The following is a 26556-nucleotide window of genomic DNA, read 5'->3' on the forward strand; positions in this document are numbered from 1 at the left end:
CCTACCTTTTCCCCTCGTGGGAACGTGCCCTGACTGTATCCATACTCTCTCTTTAAAGGCAGCCCATTGTACTGTTAGGTTTTGCCCGATAATCCTGGATTCCAATTTACCAGGCCAGATCTGTTCTCACCCCATTGAAAATGTCCTCCCCATTCACCTGCCACCCTGTTAATTATTTTTACTCTGGATTGCTCCTTGTCCTTTTCCCACAGCAAACTTAAACCTTATACTATAAAAAAGCAAAATGCTGTGGATGCTGCAAATCTGAAATGAAAACAGTAAACGCTGGAAATACTCAGGTCAGGCAGCATCTGTGGAGAGAGAAACAGAGCTAATGCTTCACGTTGATGACATTTCTCAGAAAAGAGTAAAGACAGAAATGAAATAGGTCTGGGGACCTGGGTTCGAATCCCACCATGGCAGATGGTGGAATTTGAATTCAATAAAAAATCTGGAATTAAAAGTCTAATGATGACCATGGGAAGAATTTTCCCCTGTCGGGGGGGGAAGTGCAGGAGCAGGCCTGGGCATGTTACCAATTTACATGAGTGGACCAATTAAGGCCCGCCCAGCATGACATCCGCCAGGAAGCGCTATGCGCTCCCTGTGCAGACGGAGAGGGTGGGAAGAGAGATTCCCTCAAGCCAAGAGCGCACTCATCACCCTGAGGCTAAGTGCTGTCTCAGGGAGATCGGCGCCAAATTTAAAAATGGTGAAGGGGCAAAAATAAAACTTCCCCGACGTCCCCTCATGTGGCACTGTCACATGGGTTGGGGCATGTCCATCACTTTTAATCAAACATTTATTAAGTTTTTTAAAAGGCCTCATGGAACCTCATTCCACCCATGGATGAGGTCTCATGCTTTTTCTGAAGCACGCCAGGGCTCCCTGCTTAATGAGCTTAATTACTTTTTAAATGGCCTCAATTGGCCGTTGACAGGTCGGCAGGCGCACAGCAGATTTGGCTGCACCCCCGCCGACCTGAAAATGGAAATGACACAGGATGACGTCATCCCGCGTCATTTTACATGTCGGCGAGTGGGCCCCATACCCTGCTCGCCAACCGAAATATCCTGGGCCCGTGAAACCATTGTTGATTGTTGTAAAAATCCACTTGGTCCACAATGTTCTTCCAGGAAGGAAATCTGCCATCCTTATCTGGTCTAGCCTACATGTGACTCCAGATCCACGGCAATGTGTTGACCCCTAAAATGCCCTCTGAACAAGGGCAATTAGGAACGACAATTAGAGATGGACAATAAATGCTGGCCTAGCCAGCGATGCCCACATCCAATGAACAAATAATAATAAAAAAGGTTTTGAGCAAGTGAAAGGGGAGGGAGGGGAACAAAAGGGAAGATCTGTGATGGGTGGACAGATTAAACGACTAAAGGTTTCATGGTGCAAAAGTCAAAGGGTAATGGATAAGGTAAAGAAACAAAACGTGCGCCTAGGTTCGGTGCGAATGATTGGTTAGCAACTGTCCAAATGCAAACTAAAAGAATAAAGAATAAAATGAGAAAAAAAACAAACCAGCAAATAAAAAGGAAACAAAATGGAACCAGAGCTTATGACACTCTGGTCACTGTGCCCTAAACGTTCTTCCACTAACACCTGATCCGCCTCCTTCCCCAGGACCAGTTCTGGGATTGCCTCCTACCTCCTTGGGCCGGAAACAAAAATTTAGAAAATTCTCTTGAACACATCAGAATCTCTTCCCCTCTCTGCCTTTTACACTATATCCATCCCAGTCTATATTAGGATGAATAAAGTCCCCTATTGTAATTGCTCTATAGTTTTTACACTTCTCTGAAATTTCCTTGAAAATTTGTTCTTCTATGACTTTTCCACTAGTTTGGTGGCCTACAGAATACACAATAATGTAATGGCATCGCAACTGTTTGTTTAACCAAACAGATTCTGTTCTTGGCCCTTTGAGGATATGCACTCATCCTTATTCTTAAACAATATAGTCACCCCTCCTCCTTTCTTTCCTTTCCTGAACATCCTGGGTTGAAATTTCCTGCGGCCTTTGGCATCCAGTCATTGGAACCTGAGGGTTACGAGCCCACAATGCTGGCAGAGAGACCAGTGACACAATTTCCTGGGAGGCAGCCATCTAATGGTTGCCTCAGCACTCGCCAACTTGGGTGTCCTCTCCGTGCTACAGGCCCAATCAGATGGCCAGCAGCGCTGGAGCCTCAGCAGCCCCATGGTGGGCACTGCTGAGACAAATTGGAGACCGCCTCAATATGGAGGCGTGAATGCAAATAAAAAATTATTAAGGCCTAAGCTATTAGGCCCTTTGGAGCAAAGGGGAATCCCCTCTGACAGAATTGTCTGAGCCTCACATACAGCCTTGTCCGCCCAAGATCCGGTTATTGGTGCATGGAGCCCAGGAAGCCACATTCATTGATGAAAAATTGGCCCGAATTGGGACTTTAATGGACCAGGCAGCTAATGTGCTTCCTAGCCTACCTCTGGGAAGTTCTCTGGTGGCAGGGATGTATTGGGGAGCTATCCCAATGCAGCTCTCCCCTATTTTTCCTCTGTCTCTACCTCCAAGCCCACCACCATGGAGTGGGGAAAATTCAGTCCCTTGTATCCAGTAATATTTAATACCCAGTCCTACCCTTTTTGAGCCAGGTCTCCGATATCACTACAACATCATATTCCCAGACGTGCTATCAGTGCCTGTAGCTCACCAATCTTTTTTGTTACATGGTGCAATCACATAAATGAACAGTAAATTTAATTTAGACCTTATTGCACCCCGCTTACACTGATTCTACCTAATATTTTACTATTTCTTACTTCAGTGTTATCTGTCTCTCCCAAATCTTTGTGCACCTTGTTTTTCCTCTCTAATGTTACCTTCCTGCCAAATTAGTTGAAACTTTCCCTAAAGCATGAGCAACTGCCCCACTTGGTCCCAGCTCTGTTTAACTACAACCGTCCAGCCCGTGCAAGTCTGCCCTGAACCAATCTCAACGTCCCAGGAATCTAAAGCCACCAACTTTTCAGTCAGCATTCATCTAATCCAACCTACTGTTTTGATAGTCAATAGCACATGGTACCAGGTGAAATCCAGAGATTACTACCTATAATGTTCTATTTGCCAGTCTCCTTACCAGCTCCCTAAAATCTGCCTGCACTACCTCATCCCTCTTTTTACCTATGCCACTGGTAATGATGTGGACCACAGCTACTGGCTCTTCATCCTCCTCCCTCAGAGTGTTCTGCAACTGCTCAGTGACATCTATGACCCTGGCACCAGGGAGACAAACACATCAACCTGGATTCACTTATGAAACCACAGAAACACCCGTCTGTTCCCCTAATTATAGAATCCCATATCACTATTGTTTTTGCAATCTTCCTCTTGCCTGTACAGCTGAGCCAGTCATTGTGCTGTGGATGTGGCTCTACAGGACCAATGTCCAAAATCTAGCACCCTCAGGACTGAAACTGTGCCGGGTTTCGGATTTTCTTGGATTTTGGACAATAAAATTAGATAGCCTATCCTAGGCAAAAGTGAATGAATAAGAGATACCTAATACATGCTGAGCAATTGTCAAAATCTTGCACTTTTCATCAAACCCATCTGACTTACAAGCTCAAGTTTTGGGAACAAAGTGCTTCCCAAATCAGTCCAAACAAATTTGGTTGTCTATTCTCTCTAATAATGAACTGGAAATGTTCTTACCCCTTAAATCATCTTGGACGCTGTTTTTTTCTCAAGCTTACCCTTGAGTCCCAGCCACATTGGCATAACCAAGCACAGTAAGCCTGTCTTAGCCAGCCAAATGATATGGGCATAACAACAATATTAACAGCGGGTGGGCAGAGGTTGGGCAGTTCGGGCCAAGCCACGCCGAAGGTCATTCAGGTCAATTTGGAGTGCAGCAACTAGACTGACACACCACTATAAACAAAGCAGCAAAGCTGATAACTAGTCTGGTATGTGATCGAGAACTAATGCCTGTGCGAATTGTCCCAGTATTTGGACTAGTCCGAATTTCATGTAACTGAATATCAAAAGGAATATTTGCAAAAATGTCTGGTTTTCGGATGCAGATTTTTGATGTCTAACCTGTAGCTGCATTCCCAAAGCAACTATCACTCTCACCAGTATTACTGGTTGGAGAGGGAGATGCACCCAGGGGACTCCTGCTTTACCTGCCTGTTCCTCCTTGACTCCCTGGCAGTCACCCATCCCCTCTTTGCCTGCAAACCTTTTAAACTGCAAGATGACCACATCCAGAAACATGCTATCCATTAAACTTTCAGCCTCCCTGACGCACTGCAGTGATACCAATTGCTGCTCAAGTTCCTAAACCTGGAGCTCGAGTTGTTTCAGCTGACAACACTTTCTGCACATGAAGTTGTCCAGAACATTTTTTTATTCAATCCTGGGGTGTGGACATTGCAGCTAGGCCAGCATTTATTGTGCATCCCCAACTGCTGTTGAGAAGCTGGTGGTGAGCTGCCTTCTTGAACTGCTGCAGTCCATGTGGTGTAGGTACACCCATAGTGCTCTTAGTGATTAGGATAAGTTCTAGGATTTTGTCTCAGCAACAGAGAGGAACAACGATATATTTCCAAGTCAGGTTGGTGAGTGGCTTGGAGGGGAACTTCCAGGTGGTGGTGTTCCCATCTGTCTACAGCCCCTTTCCTTCCAGATATAGTGGTCATGGGTTTGGAAGGTGCTGCCTAGGGAGCTTTGATGAGTTTCTGCAGTGCATCTTGTAGATGGTGCACACTGCTGTCACTGGTACATTGGTGGTGGAGCGAATGTTTGTGGATGGGGTGCTAATCAAGTGGGCTACTTTGTCCTGGATGGTGTCAAGTTTCCTGAGTGTTGTGGGAGCTACACTCATCCAGGCAAGTGAAGAGTATTCCATCACACTCCTGGCTTGTGCCTTTGAGGAGTCAGGCGGTGAGTTACTCAGTGCAGGAGTTCTAGCCTCTGACCTGCTCTTCTAGCCACAGTATTTATATGGCTAGTCCAGTTCAGTTTCTGGTCAATGGTAACTCCCCCAGGGTGTTGATAGTGGGGGATTCAGTGATGGTAATGCCATTGAATGTCAAGGGGCAATGGTTAGATTCTCTCCTGTTGGAGATGGTCATTGCCTGGCACTTGTGTAGTATGAATGTTACTTGCCACTTGTCAGCCCAAGCCTGGATGTTGTCTAGGTCTTGCTACATTTGGACACGGACTGCTTCAGTATCTGAGGAATCACAAATGGTGAACACTGTGCAATCATCAACGAGCATCCCCACTTCTGATCCTTTGATGGAAGGAAGGTCACTGATTAAGCAGCTGAAGATAATTGGGCCTAGGGCACCACCCGGAGGAAGTGATGTCCTGGAACTGAGAAGATCGACTTCCAACAACCACAACTATCTTCCTTTGTGCTAGGTATGGCCCCAACCTCTGTAGTTCAACTCTTTTGCCTGTATTTGAACCAAGTCTGTAATGAGGTCAGGAGCTGAGTGGCCCTGGCAGAACCCAAACTGAGCATCAGTGAGCAGGTTATTGCTAAGCAAGTGCTGCTTGATAGCTCTGTTGATGACCCTTTTCATCAGTTTGTGTGTACAGGACATACCTGTGCAATTTTCCACATTGCCGGTTAGATGCCAATGTTGTAGCTGCATTGGAACAGCTTGGCTAGGGGCACGACAAGTTCTGGAGCACAAGTCTTCAGTATTGTTGCTGGAATGTTGTCGGGGCCCATAATTTTGCAGCATCCAGTGTCTTCAGCTGTCTCTTGATGTGACGTGGAGTGAATCAAATTGGCTGAAGAGTGGCATCTGTGATGCTGGTGACCTCCGGAGAAGGCCAAGATGGATCATCCAATCGGTATGTCTGGCTGAAGATTGTTGCAAATACCTCAGCCTTTTCTTTTGTACTGATGTGCTGGGCTGCCCCATCAGTGAAGGGGGGGATATTTGTGGAGCCTCCTATTCCAGTGAGTTGTTTAATTGTCCACCACCATTCACAACTGGATGTGGCAGGAATGCAGAGCTTAGATCCGATCCGTTGGTTCTAGAATTGTTTACCTCTTCCTAACACTTGCTGGTTATGCTGTTTGGCATGCCAGTCGTCCTGTGTTGTAGCTTCACCTGGTTGACACCTCATTTTTGGGTGTGACTGGTGCTGCTCCTGGCATGTCCTCCTGCACTCTTCATTGAACCAGTGTTGATCCCCTGGCTTGATGGTAATGGTAGAGTTGGGGATTTGCCGGGCCATGAGGTTGCAGATTGTGATTAAGTACAATTCTACTACTGCTGATGGCCCACAGTGCCTCATGGTTGCTCAGTCTTCAGTTGCTAGATCTGTTCTAAATCTATCCCATTTAGCACGGTGGTAGCACCACACATGATGGAGGGTATCCTCAAAGTAAACATGGGACTTCATTTCCACAAGGACCGTGCGGTGGTCACTCCTACCGATACGGTCATGGACAGATGCATCTGCAGCAGGCAGGTTGGTGAGGATGAGATCAAGTATGTTTTTCCCTCTTGTTGGTTCCCTCATCACCTGCCAAAGATCCAGTCTAGCAGCTATGTGCTTTAGGACTTGGCCAGCTCGGTCGGTAGTGGTGCTACCGAGCCACTCTTGGTGAAGGATATTTATGTCCCCCACAGAGAGTACATTCAGCACCCTTGCCACCCTCAGTGCTTCCTTCAAGTGGTGTTCAACATGGAGGAGTACTAATTCATGTGCAGGGGGCAGTTATATTTCTAGTCCAGTCCAGTTTCTGGTCAAGGGTGACCTCCAGATGATAGTGGGGGATTCAGCAATAGTAATGCCATTGAACATCATGGGGCAATGATTGGATCTCTCCCACTGGAGATGATCATTGCCTGACACTTGTGTGGCACGAATGTTGCTTGCCACTTGTCAGCCCAAGCATGGATATTGTCCAGATCTTGCTGCATTTGGACATGGAATGCTTCAGTATCTGAGTTGCCGCAAATGGTGAACATTGTGTAATCATTAGCAAACAACCCCACTTCTGACCTTATGATGGAAGGAAGGGACAAGATATGCACTCTACGGACTGCGGTGCACAGACGTGTCTCAGACTATTAATTGACTTAACAAAAATAACCTTAAGACTTAAATAAAGAGTCACTAGTTACTCACCAATCAACTGCTTCCCTTGTACTGATGTCACTTTATTTTAGAGGGAGTTAACTTAAATGTTTTCCTTAATTCTTAGCTATATTTCCTGAAATACTATATTGAGGCCTGTCTGACAGGGTGACCTCTGTACTCAAACGGTTAACAAGGATTCTGGGGAGAAAGACGAACTAATCTGATGCCATCCGGTTTCAAACAGACACTTTTTAATCGCAGCAAAACCGCAGTACCAGAAAAAGAAAACATTTGATTATGTAATCCAGCTAAAGTGTAACCAAGCAGAAGCAAGAACTCTTGAGGAAAGGGAGGAGTCCAGATATACAGGCAGTGTTCATATGCTCTCAGTTCCACTTAAACATACCCGGGTCCCACCCAAAGATAAGGCTCCATTACGGCAGAAATTATGGTGTCACTAAATGTAGCCAGATAAAAGGATAAGTACTTCTGTATAACTAGAGATAGAAAGTCATCACTCTGCACCTACACAACACTTAACAGTGTGTCACACTTACTCTTGGATCTTGCTGGTAGCCAGGTTACTGTTTCAATTGAGGAAAAAACAAACCAGGTTTCTCCATGGGCCTGAATACATTAGAGTCTCGGGACAGAAATTAAGTGTTTCAGCAAAATTATACAAATGCCATTCACTTGTACATTGTCCCAACAACTCTAGGGCTGGAATATGTGTGACAAGATCCAGTTTCAAACCCAAAAATCATTACTCAAATGAGCAGTGTTGACTGTCATAAAAAGAAGAAATTTTAGCACAGGAAGAGCCTTCTTGCCTGCAATGAATATAGTTTCCTATTCCAGTTCTCTCACTAAGCTAATTCCATTTTCCTTCTCTCGCTACTGTCTATCCCCATTCTGCTTCTCTCCCCAAGTTAATCCCATTCACCTGATCTCTCCCCAGATCTTAATATATTTTCTCAGGACTTTTATAACATATCAAACAAACAATCTAGTATCAATCGCCACCTGAGACAGGGTATTCCATGTGTCAATAACTCCTTGCACTTGTAAACTTTTAACTCCTCGGTTAGAGTGGCCATCTTCAAATCAGTGCCTCTTTTTACCTTCATAAGAATGTAAAAAAATAGGAGTGGATGACCATCTGGCCCTTTAGGCCTGTTCCACCATTCAACATGATCATGGCTGATCTTAGGCTTCAACTCCGCTTTCCCACTCATTCATCATCTCTCTCAATTCCCTGAGAGGCCAAATATCTGTCTACCTCAGCCTTAAATATATTCAATGATGACATATCCACAACATTCTAGGGTAGAGAATTCTAAAGATTCACAACCATTTGAGTGAAGAAATTTCTTCTCTTCTCATAGCAAAATAATCGGCCCCTTATCCTGAGGTTGTAGCCCCTTGTTCTAGATTCCCCAGTCAGGGGAAACAACCTCTCAGTATCTACCCTGTAGTGGGCAGAAAGAGCGCTGTGGTAATGTCACGGGGCAGTAATCCAGAGGTCCAGGCTAATGTTCTGGGACATGGGTTCAAATCCCACCATAGCAGCTGGTGGAATTGAAATTCATATAATAAATCTGGAATATAAAGCTGGTCTTAGTAATGGTGACCATGAAACTATCATTGACTGTTGTAAAAATCCCTCTCGTTCACTAATGTCCTTTAGGGAAGGAAATCTTGTCCTTACCTGATCTGACCTGCATGCAACTACAGAGCCACAACAACGTGGTTGACTCTCAACTGCTCTCAAATGGTCTAGCAAGCCACTCCAGGGCAATTAGGGACAGGCAACAAATGCTGGCCTTGCCCACGACACCCACATCCCATAAAGAATAAAGTCATCCCTTCATAATCTTGAATGTTTCGATGAGATCACCTCTCATTCTTCTAAACTCTAGGGAATATAGGCCCAATTTATTCAGCCTTGCAAATTGTAAGACTGTGGTCAATGGGAATCAGGGGGAAATCTCTACGCTGGTTGGAGTCATACCTAGCACAAAGGAAGACGGTTGTGGTTGTTGGAGGTCAATCATCTCAGTCCCAAGGCATCACTGCAGGAGTTCCTCAGGGTAGTGTCCTCGGCCTAACCAACTTTCAGCTGCTTCATCAATGACCTGCCTTCCATCATAAGGTCAGAAGTGGGGATGTTTGCAAAATGCTCATCACCATTCGTGATTCCTCAGATACTGAAGGAGTCCATGTCCAAATGCAGTAAGACCTGCACAATATCCAGGCTTTGGTTGACAAGTAACATTTGCGCCACACAAGTGTCAGGCAATAACTATCTCCAACAAGAGAGAATCTAACCATCACCCCATGATGTTCAATAGCGTTACCAGTGCCGAATCCCCCACAATCAACAAACTTGGGGTTGCCATTAACCAGAAGCTAAGCTGGATTAACGATATAAATACTGTGACTACAAGGACAGGTCAGAGGCTAGGAATCCTGTGGCGAGTAACTCACCTCCTGACCCCTCCAGAGCCTGTCCACCATCTACAAGGCACAAGTCAGGAGTGTGGTGGAATATTCTCCATTTGCCTGGATGAGTGCAGCTCCCACAACACTGAAGAAGCTTGACAACATCCAGGACAAAGCAGCCCGCTTGATTGGTACCCCATCCACAAACATTCACTACCCCCAACACTGACACACAGTGACAGCAGTGTGTACCATCTGTTGCCACTGGGATCAATGTCGGAGCCTCAAGTTTTTACAATTTATATAAATGATTTGGATGAAGGCACTGAAAGAATGGTTGCTAAATTTGCTGACAACACAATGGTAGGTAGGAAAGTAAATTGTGAAGGGGACATAAAGAGACTACAAAGGGGCATAGCTAGGTTAAGTGAGACGTCAAAGATCTGGCAAATGGAGTATAATGTGGTCAAATGTGAAATTGTCCATTTTGGCAGGAGGAATAAAAAAGCTTATTATCTAAATGGAGAGAGATAGCAGAGCTCAGATTCAGAGGGATCTGGCTGTCCTTGTACATGAATCAGAAAAGGCTAGAATGCAGGTACAGCAAGTAATGAGGAAAGCTAATAGAATGTTATAATTTGTGAAGGAAATTGATTACAAAAGTAGGGAGGTTATGCTTCTGTTGCACAGGGCACTGGTGAGGCCACATCTGCAGTATTGTGTCAGTACTGTTCTCCTTATTTAAGGAAAGATATAAATGCGTAAGCAGTTCAAAGAAGGTTTACTGGACTAATACCAGGAATGGGCAGGTTAACTTATGAGGAAAGGTTGGACAAATTAGGCTTGTTTCCACTGGAGTTTAGGAGAGTAAGAGGCAGCTTGATCGAAACCTTTAAGATCCTGAGGGGTCTTGAGAGGGTGGATGTGGAGAGGATGTTTCCTATTGTGGGAGAATCTAGAACTAGGGGTCACTGTTTAAAAATAAGGGGTTGCTCATTTAAGACAGAGATGAGAAGAAATTTTTTTCTCCGAGGGTCATAAGCCTTTGGAACTCTCTTCCTCAAAAGGCAGTGGAAGCAGAGCTTTTGAATATTTTTAAGGCAGAGGTAAATAGATTCTTGATTAACAAGGGGGTGAAAGGTTATTTGGGTTAAGCAGGAATGTGGGACTAAGGTTACAATCAGATGAGCCATGGTCTTATTGAATGGCGGAGCGGGCTTGAGGGGCCAAGTGGCCTACTCCTGCTCCTAATTCGTATGTTTGTACATTCGTATCTACAAGATGCACTGCAGGAACTCACCAAGACTCCTTAGACAGCACCTTCCAAGCCCACGACTGCTACCATTTAGAAGGACAAGGGTAGCTGACACATGGGAACACCATCACCTGGAAGTTCCCCTCCAAGCCATACACCATCCTGACTTGGAAATATATCACCATTCCTTCACTGTCACTGGGTCAAAATCCTGGAACTTCCTCCCTAACAGCACTGTGGGTGTAGCACCTACATCACATTGCCTGCAGGAGTTCAAAGTGGCAGCTCACCACCACCTTCTCAAGAGCAATAAGAAGTGCTGGCCTAGCCAGCGATGCCCACATATCCCATGAACGAATAAATATAAAGCCTCTCATCCCAGGGATGAATCTAGTGAACCTTTGCTGTACTACTGCCAATGCATGTATATCTTTCCTTAAATAAAGAGACCAAGATTGCACACAATATTCCAGGTATGGCCTCACCAATGTCCCATACAATTGTAGCAAGACTTCTTTATTCCTGTACTCCAATTCTCTTGCAATAAAGGCCAACATAATTTTCCTTCCAATTGCTTGCTGTACCTGCATGATGTGTTTCTCCTACGAGTACACCCAAGTCTCTCTGAACCTCAATAATATAAAATACTGCAGATGCTGGAGATCTGAAATAAAAACAAAAAGTGCTGGAAAAACTCACCAAGTCTGGCAGCATCTGTGGTGAGGGAAACTGAATTAACATTTCAAGTCCAATATGACTCTTCTCTGAACCTCAACATTTACAAGTTTCATCCTTTTTAAAAAATATTCTGGTTTTCTATTCTTAAGCAAATAACCTCATGCTCCCTCACATTATACTGCATTTGCCACTTTGTTGGCCATTTGCTTAACCTGTCTATATCTTTTTTGCAGCCTCTTTGTGTCCTCCTCAGTTTGCATTCCCACCTAGCTTTGTATCATCAGCAAACTTTTATACAATACTCCCTGTCTCTTCATCTAAGTCATTAATATAAATTGTAAATGGTTGCAACTCCAGCACTGATCCTTGCGACACTCTACTAGTCACAGCCTGCCAACTTGAAAATGTCCTATTTATTCCTACTCTCTGCATTCTGTCCCTTAACCAATTTTCTATCTACGCAAAATATCACCCCTAACGTTAGGAACACATGGTTCCAACCTTTTTGTTCTTGTATATCAGGAAGATTTGAACCAAGTTATCTTGAATTGTCATTTTTTTTTGAGAAGTGGGTTTCCAAGCATGAATCTTCCTTGTTTACATTTTTGGATGATCTGTACAGCTCGGAGAGAGACGCCAGCTATTACAGATCCTCTCTACTCTGTGCATAGGTTTCTCAGCTGTCATACAACACGAACATCCTGCTTTTGAATGAAAAAGCAGAAACATAATTGAGAAGTCAGACCTGACAGGCCGTGCCAGAGGCAGGCTGCTCTGGGCCTCCCAACAGCATTCACAGACAGAGACACACCTGCCTGGCAATAATCATACAGAACTGCCTACATGGGTCACCACTGTCTTCTCAAGGGAATTAGGTAGAGACAAGAAATGTTGGCCTTACCAGCGTCATCCACATCCCACGAAGGAATTAAAATAAACACAAGTGCTGAGGTGACAGACAGACAGATAGAGTCATGTTATTTGGTCAAAGACAGCTATAGCGAACATGCATCACATAATTGGTATCACCAGCAACAGTAACTGTCAGCTGAATCGTCAGGCCCTCTTCTTCCATCCCTTTCCAGGCATACTGCAATGCTGTCCAATGGGGGCTTTACCCTGTAGGGTTACCATGTTCATTCTCAATCACCTTAATTTTACCAGTCATTAAATTCCATTAACCCACATTTGAGATAAGTGCATACAACACCAACTGTAAATGGAGTTTACTATAACTGGTGCAGGGCAATTAAACAACTTGAAGTCAAAACACTAATCATTCTTTTTAAGGTTGTCAAAAAGTGAGGACTAACATAACAGACACTAGCTCATCGCAGTACAATGGCCACAAATTGCTCACTAGTAACAGCTGCAGGTGAGGTGTCTGGAACCAAAATATTTCAGTCAGCATGAAACTAATTCACATGCAGAAAAATCCAACATATTTGAAAGTCTGAAACATAGATGCAAACTTGACTTCAGAGCACGAGGAGAACTTCAAATGTATTCAGGGAGGCAGAAACAAAGATATTCAGAAACACACTGCAAAATTCATATAAGCTTTGCATTATTGGTTAGAGGGAGTTCTCCCCTTTTTGGCATCTTGGTTTCAAGATACTTGAGCAGTATTTATGATAAGGGAGCCAGAGATTTATAACATGCAGAGAACTGACAATAAGTGAGATTAGTTTACCAGTCTCCATTACACATGCATTAAGATTCACTGTCTTGTAGACTTTGGTGAACATTGCATATCTTTTGCAGCTTTCACAATACACAAAGGCTTCCATCACATCTCTTTAAAGCGACGCAGCTGAAAGGAAAATTGTATGAAACAGTCCCGATACGGGATACTGGGCAAATTCTTATTCTGCAGCTCTGAGAGAAAATAAAAAAATGGAAAGAAATAGCACTGTTACAATGCTAAAAATCAAATGTAATGAAGTAATTCCTTTTGTATTTTGTGATGATAATTCTTGACAGCCTTTGCTATAGACCAAATAATCACTTACAGAAAAAAAAACACCCACCTTAGTAATAACACAAAATTGAACAGTTAAGATAGGTCATTCAGCCCAACCTGGGCCATCCACAGAAAGAACCTTAATGTAACATTCAAATTTCTTGAGTAGGTTTTGCCTCCACTACCCTTTTCAAAAGTCCATTCTATATTTTCATCAGTTTTTGCATGAAGAATCTCTTAAATCAATCCTAGACTTGCTTTCCACTGTGTCCCCTCATCCTAATGTCATAGCTCAATTTGAAGTAGTGTTCGGATTGACTGTGTTATACTGTCTACTGTCATATACCTCTATAAAATCATTGCATAATAGCCAGGCTTAGCCCAAACCTTCTTTAGTACAGTCCTGGAGATCAGCCTCTATAGATGCAGCATCAAGTAGCTCAATAGTGCAGGGATCAGTGAGTTGGATCAGGGACACAACTATCAGCTAGGTAACAACAGGAAAAGTAACAAATAATGTGTAGGTAAATCAGCAACTCTAAAGGAAAAACATGTTAACTTTTCAATTGGAGCCTGATGTCCACTTGAAACTTCAACTTGTCTTTTTACATTCAGATGTTGCTGAGTATATATGGATTTTCTTCTGATTTCTACATGGATTAGCTGTGTGGGTCCTTTAAGTGATGTAAGTGTTTCCACTTGATCACAGTTGAACAAATCCAATGAGTCTTTAAATAATATATGCAGGACTTTGGCAAATTGATAATGTCACTGAGCTAGTTATTCAGGAGCCCAGGTTGATGCTCTGGGGACGCAGGTTCAAATCCCACTATGGCAACTAGTGGAATCTGAATTCAGTTAGTAAATCTGGAAATGAAAGCTAGCGACCATGAAACTATAATAAATTGTAAACACCCATCTGGTTTACTGGGGATGGAAATCTGCCATCTTTACTTGGTCTGGCCTACATGAGACTCCACACCCACGTTTAACTGCCTTCTGAAATGACCTAGCAAGCCACTCAAATCCAGGGCAACACCACAAAACCCACATCCTACGAAAGAATAAAAAAAATGACAAACAGATTATAAAATCAATAAACAGTTCACAGTTTTAAAAAGCCTCACTTTCAGAGCTGAAAGCATTTACAGAACATGAGCATCAGCTGCGCGGTCCTCTACTATAGCATTTATGCAGTGAGCTTAAGTGAGGAATCAAACCTCAAGCTCCAGCACATTGTCTGTGTAGACATTGTTACGATCACGTCTTTAACAGATTCACAGACGACCAAACAACCATAGGGCAGTGCAGATATTATTGGAGCTAGAATTCTTTTCTCCCATTAGAATTATTTTGGGAAGTGCTTGAGAATGAGATAAATAGAACACTACACGAGAACTGATGTGATATTGCATAATTGACAAGTGAACAAGTTGAATACACAAGTTGAAAGTTGAGTGTTTTATTTATTCATTTCTGGGATGTGGGCATTGCTGGCTAGGCCAGCATTTATTTCCCATCCCTAATTGCCCTTGAGAAGATGATGGCTAGCCATCTCGTTGAACCACTGCAGTCCTTGTGGTATAGGTATACCCACAGTGCTGTTAGGAAGGGAGTCCCAGGATTTTGAACCAGTGACAGTGAAAAACAGGAAAAGAGTTTCAAATCAGGATTGTGTGTGGCTTGGCGGGGGTGGGGGGGAAACGACTTGCAGATGGTGGTGCTTCCATGCCTCTGCTGCTCTTGTCCTTCTAGTTGGTAAAGGTAAGAGATTAGAAGGTGCTGCCAAAGGAGCCTTGCAGAGTTGCTGCAACACATCTGGTAGATGGTACACACTGCTGCCACTGTGCCCCAGTGATGAGGGAGTATGTTATAGAGCCAGAATTAAACGGCGCTCTGGGGCTTGTGTAGTATTCTCAGTTAGCAAGTAATTCCCAGGGAAAGGGGCTTAAGTTCTTAAGATGACTAAATAAAGAAAATTTGAAGTCGATAACATACCTCGACTGGTCAACTTCTATTCTTCAACCAATACAACTAAACAGACTATAACTGGTCATTTATCAATGAATTTCGGGCTCGGCATGATACTGAACTCTTCTTCCGCCGTCTTCGTCTCCGGGCTCACTTCTTTGGGCAGGAGTCCTCTCCCAGTTCAACGGATCCTTTTACCCATCTTCAATATTCTCCCTCCACCTGGACCCCTCCCTCTGGATTCTTACCTTCTCTCGATCTTTTCATTGAGAACTGTCGGCGCGACATTAGTCGTCTCAATTTCTCTGCTCCTCTCACCCATTCTAACCTGTCTCTCTCTGAACTTACTGCACTCCATTCTCTCAGGTCCAACCCTGACATTGTCATCAAACCCGCTGACAAGGGTGGTGCTGTTGTTGTCTGGCGCACTGACCTCTACCACGCGGAGGCTGAGCGTCAACTCGCAGACACTTCCTCCTACCTCTCCCTGGACCATGACCCCACCACTGAACATCAAGCCATTGTTTCCAGGACTGTCACTGACCTCATCTCCTCTGGGGATCTCCCTCCCACAGCTTCCAACCTGATAGTTGCCCAACCTCGGAAGGCCCGCTTCTATCTCCTACCCAAAATCCACAAACAGAACTGCCCCGGTAGACCGATCGTCTCAGCTTGAACCTGCCCCACAGAACTCATTTCTCGTTATCTTGACTCCCTTCTCTCTCCCCTTGTCCAGTCCCTTCCCACCTACATCCGTGATTCCTCTGACACCTTACGTCACATCAACAATTTCCAGTTCCCTGGCCCCTACCGCTTCCTCTTCACCATGGACGTCCAATCCCTCTACACCTCCATCCCCCACCAGGATGGTCTGAGGGCCCTTAGCTTCTTCCTCGAACAGAGGCCCGAACAATCCCCATCCACCACTACTCTCCTCCGTCTGGCTGAACTTGTTCTCACGCTGAACAATTTCTCCTTCAACTCCTCTCACTTCCTCCAAATAAAAGGTGTGGCTATGGGTACCCGCATGGGCCCCAGCTATGCCTGTCTCTTTATGGGGTATGTGGAACATTCCTTGTTGCAGTCCTACTCCGGCCCCCTTCCACAACTCTTTCTCCGGTACATCGATGATTATTTCGGTGCTGCTTCATGCTCTCGTCAGGACTTGGAAAAATTTATTAATTTTGCTTCCAATCTCCACCCCTCCATCATTTTCACGTGGTCCATCTCTGACACTTCCCTTCCCTTCCTTGACCTCTCTGTCTCAATCTCTGGTGATAGACTGTCCACCAATATCCATTACAAACCCACCGACACCCACAGCTATCTCGACTACAGCTCCTCACACCCCACTTCCTGTAAGGACTCCATCCCATTCTCTCAGTTCCTTCGCCTCCGTCGCATCTGTTCCGATGATGCTACATTCAAAAACAGTTCCTCTGACATGTCCTCCTTCTTCCTTAACCGAGGTTTTCCACCCACGGTCGTTGACAGGGCCCTCAACCGTGTCCGGCCCATCTCCCGCGCATCCGCCCTCACTCCTTCTCCTCCCTCCCAGAAACATGATAGGGTCCCCCTTGTCCTCACTTATCACCCCACCAGCCTCCGCATTCAAAGGATCATCCTCCGCCATTTCCGCCAACTCCAGCATGATGCCACTACCAAACACATCTTCCCTTCACCCCCCCTTATCGGCATTCCGTAGGGATCGCTCCCTCCGGGACACCCTGGTCCACTCCTCCATCACCCCCTACTCCTCAACCCCCTCCTATGGCACAACCCCTTGCCCACGCAAAAGATGCAACACCTGCCCCTTCACTTCCTCTCTCCTCACCGTCCAAGGACCCAAACACTCCTTTCAAGTGAAGCAGCATTTCACTTGCATTTCCCCCAACTTAGTCTACTGCATTTGGTCATTTATCTCTTATTGGCACGTGAAAAGTTTGCTCACATAACAGCAGTAATTTCAAAAGTATTGACACTGCTTTGGAATGGCCTGATGGGAAAGGTGATTTATAAATGCAAGTTCCTTCTTTACCTCATGTTGAGGAGGAGTACAGCAGCTGATGTGGTTAATGTAGATTGTAGGTTTGGGCACTTTGTGTATTGAGGCTGCTTGTGCAAGGTCTAGATTTGACTATGTTTTTGTGCCAATACTTTCAAATGTTTGAAAAACTACAGTAGCAATATACCACTGAGGCATGGGATGTGCCTCACAATTCAACTCCAATGAGTAATTGGTGTTACCACGCTTCTCGCTGAGGCCACACCTATAAAACAAACTGTTTGTCACAAAGCTTCAGTTCCAAAACTGCTCGATTTTTAATTAAATAAAAACACATTTACTGAGAAACCCAGGCAAAGGGCCAAGTTCCACATCACCATTGAAAAGAGTAAAAAGTTTATAAATTTATAAGCGGAGGTGAAATGTGTGTCTGGAAATCTGTGGAATAACTTTACCCATTCTATATAACATGCCCCACCTAGCAACCAGCAGGGCTGGGCAACATTACTGAAATTCACAGCATTCTAAAAGAGAGACTGCACAGATACAGTCATCTGGAGGTTGTAGGTACTCGGAATGTTGCCCATTTCCATGACAATGGAACATCACTAATATATATAAGTTACTAATAGGGACTTCAAGAAAAGAAACAATAATTCCTAAAAATTAAACTACATTTGTCTCACTGCCGAACACACTGAGTTAATTTAGTTTAGCAATTTTTCCATGATGTTGCATGGTCTTCTTTGCTCATACACTTCCAAAAGTGTTAATCCAATTGCAGTACTTGCTGTGGTCAAGGCAATGTTTAAGCTGCCCTCATGCATCAATATAGAAGCAGACAAACAGGTTAGGTTGGACGCCAGTAAAATGAGGTGCACCTAAAACAACCTGCAAGCAGAATTGTAGAACTGGACAGCACCAACGTAACGTATGTGCATTGAGCTGCACAAGCTCAGCTTTATTCTAGCAACACTTTTCCCACAGTAACTCTAATGAACCACTGGCAGACAGTGAATTAAATTTGGTGTGTTCAACTTTAACCTAATAAAAACAAAAAAACTGCGGATGCTGGAAATCCAAAACAAAAACAGAATTACCTGGAAAAACTCATCAGGTCTGGCAGCATCGGCGGAGAAGAAAAGAGTTGACGTTTCGAGTCCTCATGACCTCTGTTCTGTCGTAGGGTGATGAGGACTCGAAACATCAACTCTCAACTTTAACCTGTCAGTTACTCTGTGTAGCTATCATAACACTGACTTACAGCTCCACAAGATAAGTAAATCAGAAATCCAAAACTGGCCTATCAATCTTGATTTATCCAGAGCCCAGATTCCATCAGGAACCACTTAATAATCCCATACTTTAAGGAAACTTATTTTCCTCATCCGAACTCCACTGGGGAAAATGAAAAATTCAAGGATGACACAAAGATTGGCTGGGTGGTTAACAGTGAGGTTGAATGTCTTGGGCTACAGGAAGATATAGACGGGATAGTCAAATGGGCAGATAAGTGGCAGATGGAATTTAACCCTGAAAAATGTGAGGTGATACACTTTGGAAGGAGTAATTTGACAAGGAAGTATTCAATGAGCGGTATGGCACTAGGAAGTTCTGAGAAACAAAGGGACCTTGGCGTGTATGTCCATAGATCTCTGAAGGCGGAGGGGCATGTTAGTGGTGTGGTGAAAAAGGCATATGGGACACTTGCCTTTACCAATTGAGACACAGATTACAAAAGTAGGGAGGTCATGTTGGAGTTCTATAGAACCTTGGTGAGGCCACAGCTGGAGTACTGTGTGCAGTTCTGGTCGCCACTTTATAAGGATGTGATTGCACTGGAGCGGGTGCAGAGGAGATTCACCAGGATGTTGCCTGGGATGAAACATTTAAGTTATGAAGAGAGGTTGGATAGCCTTGGGTTGGAGCAGAGAAGACTGAGGGGCGGCCTGATCAAGGTGTACAAGATTATGAGGGGGATGGACAGGGTGGATAGGGAGCAGCTGTTCCCCTTAGTTGAAGGATCAGTCACAAGGGGGCATAAGTTCAAGGTGAGGGGCAGGAGGTTTAGGGGGGATGTGAAGAAAAACTTTTTGACTGAGTTTCCACAGCCCTCTGGGGTAGAGAATTCCAACCCTCTGAATAAAAAAATTTCTCATCTCAGTCCTAGGTGGTTTCCCCTTATTTTGAAATTATCCCCCTTGTTCTAGACTCCCCAACCAGGGGAAAACATCTTACCTTCATCTACCCTGTCCATCCCCGTTAAGTATTTTGTAGCTTTCAATGAGATCACCTCTCATCCTTCGAAAGAATACAGGCCCAGTTTCCCCAATCTCTCTTCATAGGAGAGTCCCACCATCCCAGAAAACGTTTGGTGAACCTTTGTTGCATTCTCTCTATAGCAACAATATCCTTCCTAAGGTAAGGGGATCAAAACAACACACAGTACTCCAGGTGCCATCTAACCAAGGTCCAATCAACTGAAGCAAGACTTTGCTACTCCTGTACTCAGATTCTCTTGTGATAAAGGCCAACATGCCATTGGCCTTCCTAATTGCCTGCTGCACCTGCATGTTAGCTTTGTGACTTATTGACGAGGGCATCCAGTTCCCTTTGTATATCTACATTTTCTAATCTCTCACCATTTAAGAAATACCCTGCACATCTGTTCCTCCTACTAAAGTGGATCCCCTCACATTTTCCACATTATAGTCCACCCACCTGTCATGTTCTTGCTCATTCATTAAGTGTCTCCAAATCATCTTGAAGCAGCTTTTTATCTTCCTCACAACACCCATTCCCACATAATTTTGGGACAGCCACGGACTTGGAAATATTACATTTGGTCTCCACATCCAAATCATTGATATATATTGTGAACAGCTGCGCCCCAAGTACTGATCCTTGCAGTACCCCACTAGTCACGGCCTGCCAACATGAGAATTTATTCCTGTCTGTTTTGTGCCTGTTAACCAATCTTAACCCATGCCAATATGTTACCTCCTATCCTACGTGTTTAAATTTTATAATTTTTTTTCATGGGATGCTGGCTAGGCTGGCATTTATTGTCCATCCCTAAATTGCCCTTTTTTCAGAAGGCATTTAAGAGTCAATCACATTGCTGTGGATCTGGAGTCACATGTAGGCCAGACCAGGTAAGGGCGGCAGATTTCCTTCCCTAAAGGACATTAGTGGACCAAATGGGTTTTTACAACAATTGGCAATGGTTTCATGGTCATGAGACTTTTAGTTCCACTTTTTTTTTATTGAATTCAGATTTCACCATCTGCCATGGTGGGATTTGCACCCGGGTCCCCAGAGCATTACCCGGGGTCTCTGGAATACCAGGCCTGAGAAATCTTGTGGGAGACCTTACCAAAAACCTTCTGAAAATCCAATGTCCACTGACTGCCCTTTATCAATTCTGTTCATAACATACTCAAAAAATCCCAAAAGGTTCGTCAAACACGAGGTCCCATTCATAAAACCATGTTGACTATGCCCAATCAGATCATTATTATTTAAATGTCCATTTATCATATCCTTTAGAATAGATTCTAGCATTTTCCCTATTACTAATGCAAGGCTAACAGGTCTGTAGTACCGCATTTTTTCCCTTCCTCCCTTCTTAAATAGTGGGCTGACATTTGCTACCTTCCAATCTGCAGGAACCATTCCAGAATCTATGGAAGTTTGGATGATCACCAATGCATCCACTATCTCCATAGCTACTTCTTTCAACACTTTGGGATGTAGATATCAGGTCCTGGGGATTTATCAACCCTCAGTCCCATTAATTTCTCCAATATAACCTTCTTACTAAAATAATTTCCTTTGATTCCTCATTCTCTCTAGTCCCTTGGGTCTCTAATTCCAGGAGATTTCTTATATCTTCCTTAGTGAAGACAGACACAAAGTCATCATTTAGCTTCTTTGCCATTTCTCTATTCCCCATTATAAATTCTCCTGAATCTGCTTGTAATAGACTGATATTTATCTTAGCCAAATGTTTCCTTTTTATGTATCTATAGTCCATTTTTATGTTTTTTTGCTAGTTTACATTCATATTCTAGTCTCCCTTTATCAGTTTCTTGGTCCTCATTTGCTGTTTTCTAAAATGCTTCCAATCCTCAGGTTCACTGCTATTTCTGGCAACATTATTGGCCTTTTCTTTTAATCTTATACAATCCTTTAAATTCCTTTGTTGGCCACAATTGACTGACTTTTTTTTTTGGGGGGGGGGTTGTGCTTTGAGGGAATATATAATTGCTGTGCCTATGTAATAATTCTTTAAAGACTATCCATTGCCTGTGTACTGTCATACCTTTTAGTTTTCCCAGTCCACCTCAGCCGAGTTTGCCCCTCATACCTTCATAATTTCCTTTGTTCAAATTTAACATCCTGGCTTCAGACTGAACTACCTTGCTTTCAAACACAATGTAAAATTCTAGCATATTATGGTCACTCATCCCTAAAGATTTTTTTACAATAAGACTATTAATTAGCCCTTTCTCATTATATAGATCTAAAATAGCCTTTTGTCTAGTTGGTTCCTCAACATACTGCTCTAGAAAACCACCCCTAACACTCCAGAAACTCGTCTTCCACAGCATTAGTGCTCATTAATTTTACCCAGTCTATATGCAGATTGAAGTCACCCATGATTACTGTATTACTCATGCTACATGCTTCTCTAATCTCCTGATTATTATTACACTACCACTATTTTTTGGCGGCTGAAAACAACAAATACCAATGTTCGCTGCCCCGTGCTGTTTCTTAACTCGATTCCACATTTTGTTCTTCTGATCTGAGATCCTCCCTTACTAATGTACTGATCCCACCCGATTGTCAGCACAACACTACCTCCTTTGCCTTTTTGCTTGTTCTTCCTAAATGTTGAATATCCTTGAATATTCAGTTCCCAGTCTTGGTCACCCTTTAGCAACATTTCTGTGATGGCAATTAGATCATACCCATTTATCTCTGCTTGTGCCTGAGATAGTCTGATTAAACCTGATATATATGTGACAGTAATATAGTCAACTCTTAACTGCCTTCTGAAATGGCCAAGCAAGTCACTCAGTTGCATTCAAGGAGGCGAATAACTACCACCTTCAAGGGCAATTTGGGCAATAAATGATAACTTTGCCAGCAATACTCACAACCCGTGAATGAATAAATAATCCCCTCCCAGCTCCCTCATGCTTAAAAACAGTGAAACCTCATTCTCACCAGCACACTGTCAAACAATAAAAGCTTTCCTCCATTCCTGAACGTTAGGGAGCAAAATTCAATCTTAAAGCTGGTCTCAGTTGCCCCAGTGGATGTGGGCTGCAGATGAAGGATTCACTCGTTTGCTTATCTCAGTAATCCCCATTTAGAACAGGAGATCAGCAGCAAAACTAAGATTGATAAAGTCAACAACAAAGTGAAGTTTGACTGATCTAATGGAATATGATTAGTATGAGACTGTGACTGACCTCATGAAAGACTAGACCCATTCCAACTGTACAAATAGGCAACACCCTTATGTACATTTCCTGAAATTGCCTCTTTTTATTCCACTTTTGTTTCACATATACTCCTAGTACCACCCGAGCCCAGGGTGGGCTGTTCCCATGTGGTTCATACAAACATATGAAATAGGAACAGAAGTAGGCCATTCGGCCACTCAAGTCTGCTCTGCCATTCAACATGATCATGCCTGATCTGTTTGTGTTTCTAATTCCACATTCCCATCTACCCCCAATAACCCTTGATTCCCTTCTAACAAGAATCTATCTACCTCTGCCTAAAAAATATTCAATGACACTGCCTCCATTGCTTTCTGAGGCAAAGAGTTCCAAAGTCACAAAACGAGAGAAAAACTTTCTCCTCATCTGTCCTCAAAGGGCACCCCTAATTTCAAACCAGTGCCCCCTAGTTCTGAACTCACCCACAAGAGGAAACATCATTTCTACGTCCACCTTGTCAATACTGTTCATGATCTTACATACTTCAGTCAAGTCACCCCTCAACTCGAGTGGAACAAGCCCAGCCTGTCAAATATATCCTCATAAGACAACTCTCATATTCTTGGTATCAATCTAGTAAACTTTCTCTGAACTGCCTCTAGCACATTTACAATCTTCGTTAAATAAGAAGACCAAAACTGCACACAGTATTCGAAATGTGGTCTCACCAATGCTCTGTATAACGGAAGCATAATATCCTTACTTTTATGTTCAATCCCTCTCATAATAAGAGATAGCATTCCATTAGCCTTCTTAATTTCTTGCTGTCCCTGCATACTAACTTTTTACGACTCATATACTAGAACGCTGAACCACATGGGAACAGCCCATCCCTCTGCACCTCACAATTTTGCAGTCGTTCTCCACTTAAGTAACACTCTGCTTTTTCATTCTTCCAGCCAAAGTGAAAATTTCACATTTTACCAACTGCTCTGAAACAAAGCACTGCAAGTGCAAAAACCCGAGTTGTCTATTCCTCAGGTTCTCTCCCCTCTTGTACAGCAGCTACCTCTACTCTGGAATAGCGTTCTGAGCTTCTAACGCAGTGTCAACATTGGCATTAAGGTTAAGCTAAGCAGAATTCAGCAAGTGATTTTGCTCAGTACACCTTGGCTGATTGTTCCGAGGGCGAGACATTAAATAATGATTAATGGTCAGAACATCTGGCCTAGTTTTTATTGAGTGTATGAATCAACCTCAAATACTACCAACGCCAAGACAAGCCACGCACCAGGAAGCTGTATGACAACCATGGGTGACCCTCCCAGTGCAAGGAACCTTTCTGAGTTGCATTCAGCAATTCCTCACTAGAGCAGGGAGGGGGGGGGCCCAGGGTTAAAACAAAACTATGTTCCATCCCTTTACAAAGACATGCATGCCACTCCAGGCCACAGCCTTCCCTAATTAGTCATTTACAATGGGCCGCTGCCTAGCTGAAATTCCAACATCTGCGAGGAATTGGAAGACGGAGTAGGGGGAAAATATAGAAGCAGGAACTACTAAACAACATAGCGAAATTAAAACGGCATAAAAGACAAAAAGCAAGCTACAACAGGCCATGTATAGTCGGCGATGGGGTGGCCTGCCATGATAACACTACCACCTTCAAGTGTTAGAATTTGTGTGGGTAAGCCTCACTCCAGGACCAGAATACCTAGTCTAGGCTAGCAATACTGAGATAATACTGCATCATCGGTACTCATCTACCAGATAAGAAATTAAACCAAGACTCCATCTGCTTAAGTTAAATGTAAAAGATCCCATGTTGCTATTTGAAAAGCAGTGAACTCTCCCAGGGTTCTGACCAACATTCCTTCCTCAAACAACTTAATTACAACAGGTTAAATGGTTTTTAACCACATTTACGGTTGCGAGATCTTGCTGTGCGCAATTCGGGTGCTGCATTTGCCTATATGACAATAGTGACAGTTATACAGAGTCATTCATTTGGTGGGAAGTACTTTGGATACCCAGAGAAGATAATCGAGCACTGTATAAACACTTATTTTCATGCCCCCATAGTCTCTTATCCACCCAATTGGTCTCAAAGAAGAAAGTTCATTGCAGGTATTCCAAAATCCTTAATTCACAATATTCATTCATTCCTACAACAACCCAAACCAGTCACCTTTCACAGATCCGTCATCACCACTGACCACTAACCTCACTGCCCCAGGAATAAAGCTGTCCGGCAGAGTGTCTGGTTGTCATAGGGACAGGTAGAGACTGAGATAAGCAATCCCAGCTTTGTCCAGTTTGTGGGGCAACTACACTAACATAATGCTGAAAAAAGGCTGAGCAGTTGCAAGCAGCATCAGTAAGACACTAAAATAATGCTGAATGAAGGCTGAGCAGTTGCAAGCAGCAGCAGTAAGGGGTATCACAGTATCTGCTTCATCAGTTACTAGACACTGCTTTACTAATAGGAGCCTGGGGAATCCAAATGTTTGTCTTACTTGCATATAGCTAGTTTGTCCAATAAAACATATCTTAACATAATGCTTACAAAATAAGTAGAATGATATTTAAACTGGTGGATAGCCAGAGAAATGAAAACAGGCTTTGTTGAAGGATTTAGAATTTCTTTGTACTTTGAAAAGTTTTCTCAAAAGAACTTCAGAATGAAAGGGCTCCCAACTCTGCCAGATCAGACTAAACGAACACTCAGGCACTGGATGAATTCCAATAACTACCATACAAGCAAGCTCACAGAGCAGGCTCTGGCACTGACACACAAACCTCACACACTTGTTTTCTGATTCTATTTTGTAAATTTAGGTACCATGGAACCCTTTCCTGAAGAAATCTCAGTTAGAACCAACAAATACACATTTAAAATGATCACTTAGCAGCTCCTAACTACAGCTTAAATGATAAAAAGCTTTAAATCACTCCTTAGTTTGAAATATAGTAACCACAGTCATGACACTGATTCAAAGTCTCTAATCCAAAGGCAGTGCTGCAGGTTCCAAGACTGACAGCATTTTTAAATAAGGATTGGGATCCTGAAGCTGCATAGCATTTGTAATACAGATTCAGAAACAGTTCTGTAACACATGGTTTCTCATACAGTGGAAGGTTTGCTGCTTATTCTGCAAGGTAGATCCCCCAGTATTGACTAAACAGATAAATAATTGCCGCTGCACAAGTGTTTAAAAGTCACAATCCATAACTTTAGTTCTGACCATTGTAACTTCCATGATGTCTTGAGAAGGTTGCTGCAGAACAGGCAGGGCATGGGAAAATTGTAGCTGGGCTGAATGCCCATTCTGCAAAGGGCAGCATTTACATTTCCTGTGTTGGGGACTGAGGTGAGTCTCAGAATCTTCAAAGACAGCAAGACCACCTCATTCTGCTTCTAGCACTGCTGTTAATTTCAGAGCTGCTGCAGACAGAAATGCAGTAAATGCACAACACAGTTGCAGAGGATGAACTGGGGTAAACTCTTCAAAAAGTGAATCAGGTATTCAGCCAGTTGAGCTACAGATCAATCACCTGCTCATATCCATCTATGGCACCGACCGCCTTTGCTGCCCAATTTCTCACAAGAAGTTTCCAACTATCTCATTATAATCAGAATGTCTTTGCATTCAACTACATAGGAGCCAACAGGAGTATTGT

General features: G+C 43.5%; 1 protein-coding gene across 5 annotated transcripts in view; it reads right to left on the reverse strand.

Annotated features, from left to right (window-relative positions):
* Positions 1-26556, reverse strand: part of slka (STE20-like kinase a) — a 160359-nt gene that overhangs the window by 115168 nt on the left and 18635 nt on the right. Inside the window, exon 1 of one of the 5 annotated variants that reach the window (XM_041209133.1) lies at positions 7154-7234. The exons of the other annotated variants lie outside the window; for them this stretch is intronic. The gene's annotated coding sequence lies outside the window, so the exon portion shown is untranslated. Of the gene's footprint in view, positions 1-7153; positions 7235-26556 lie in introns of those variants that run through there. 5 annotated transcript variants of the gene reach the window in all.

Source organism: Carcharodon carcharias, chromosome 17 (genome assembly GCF_017639515.1).
Source record: "Carcharodon carcharias isolate sCarCar2 chromosome 17, sCarCar2.pri, whole genome shotgun sequence".
NCBI classification, from domain to species: Eukaryota; Metazoa; Chordata; class Chondrichthyes; order Lamniformes; family Lamnidae; genus Carcharodon; species Carcharodon carcharias.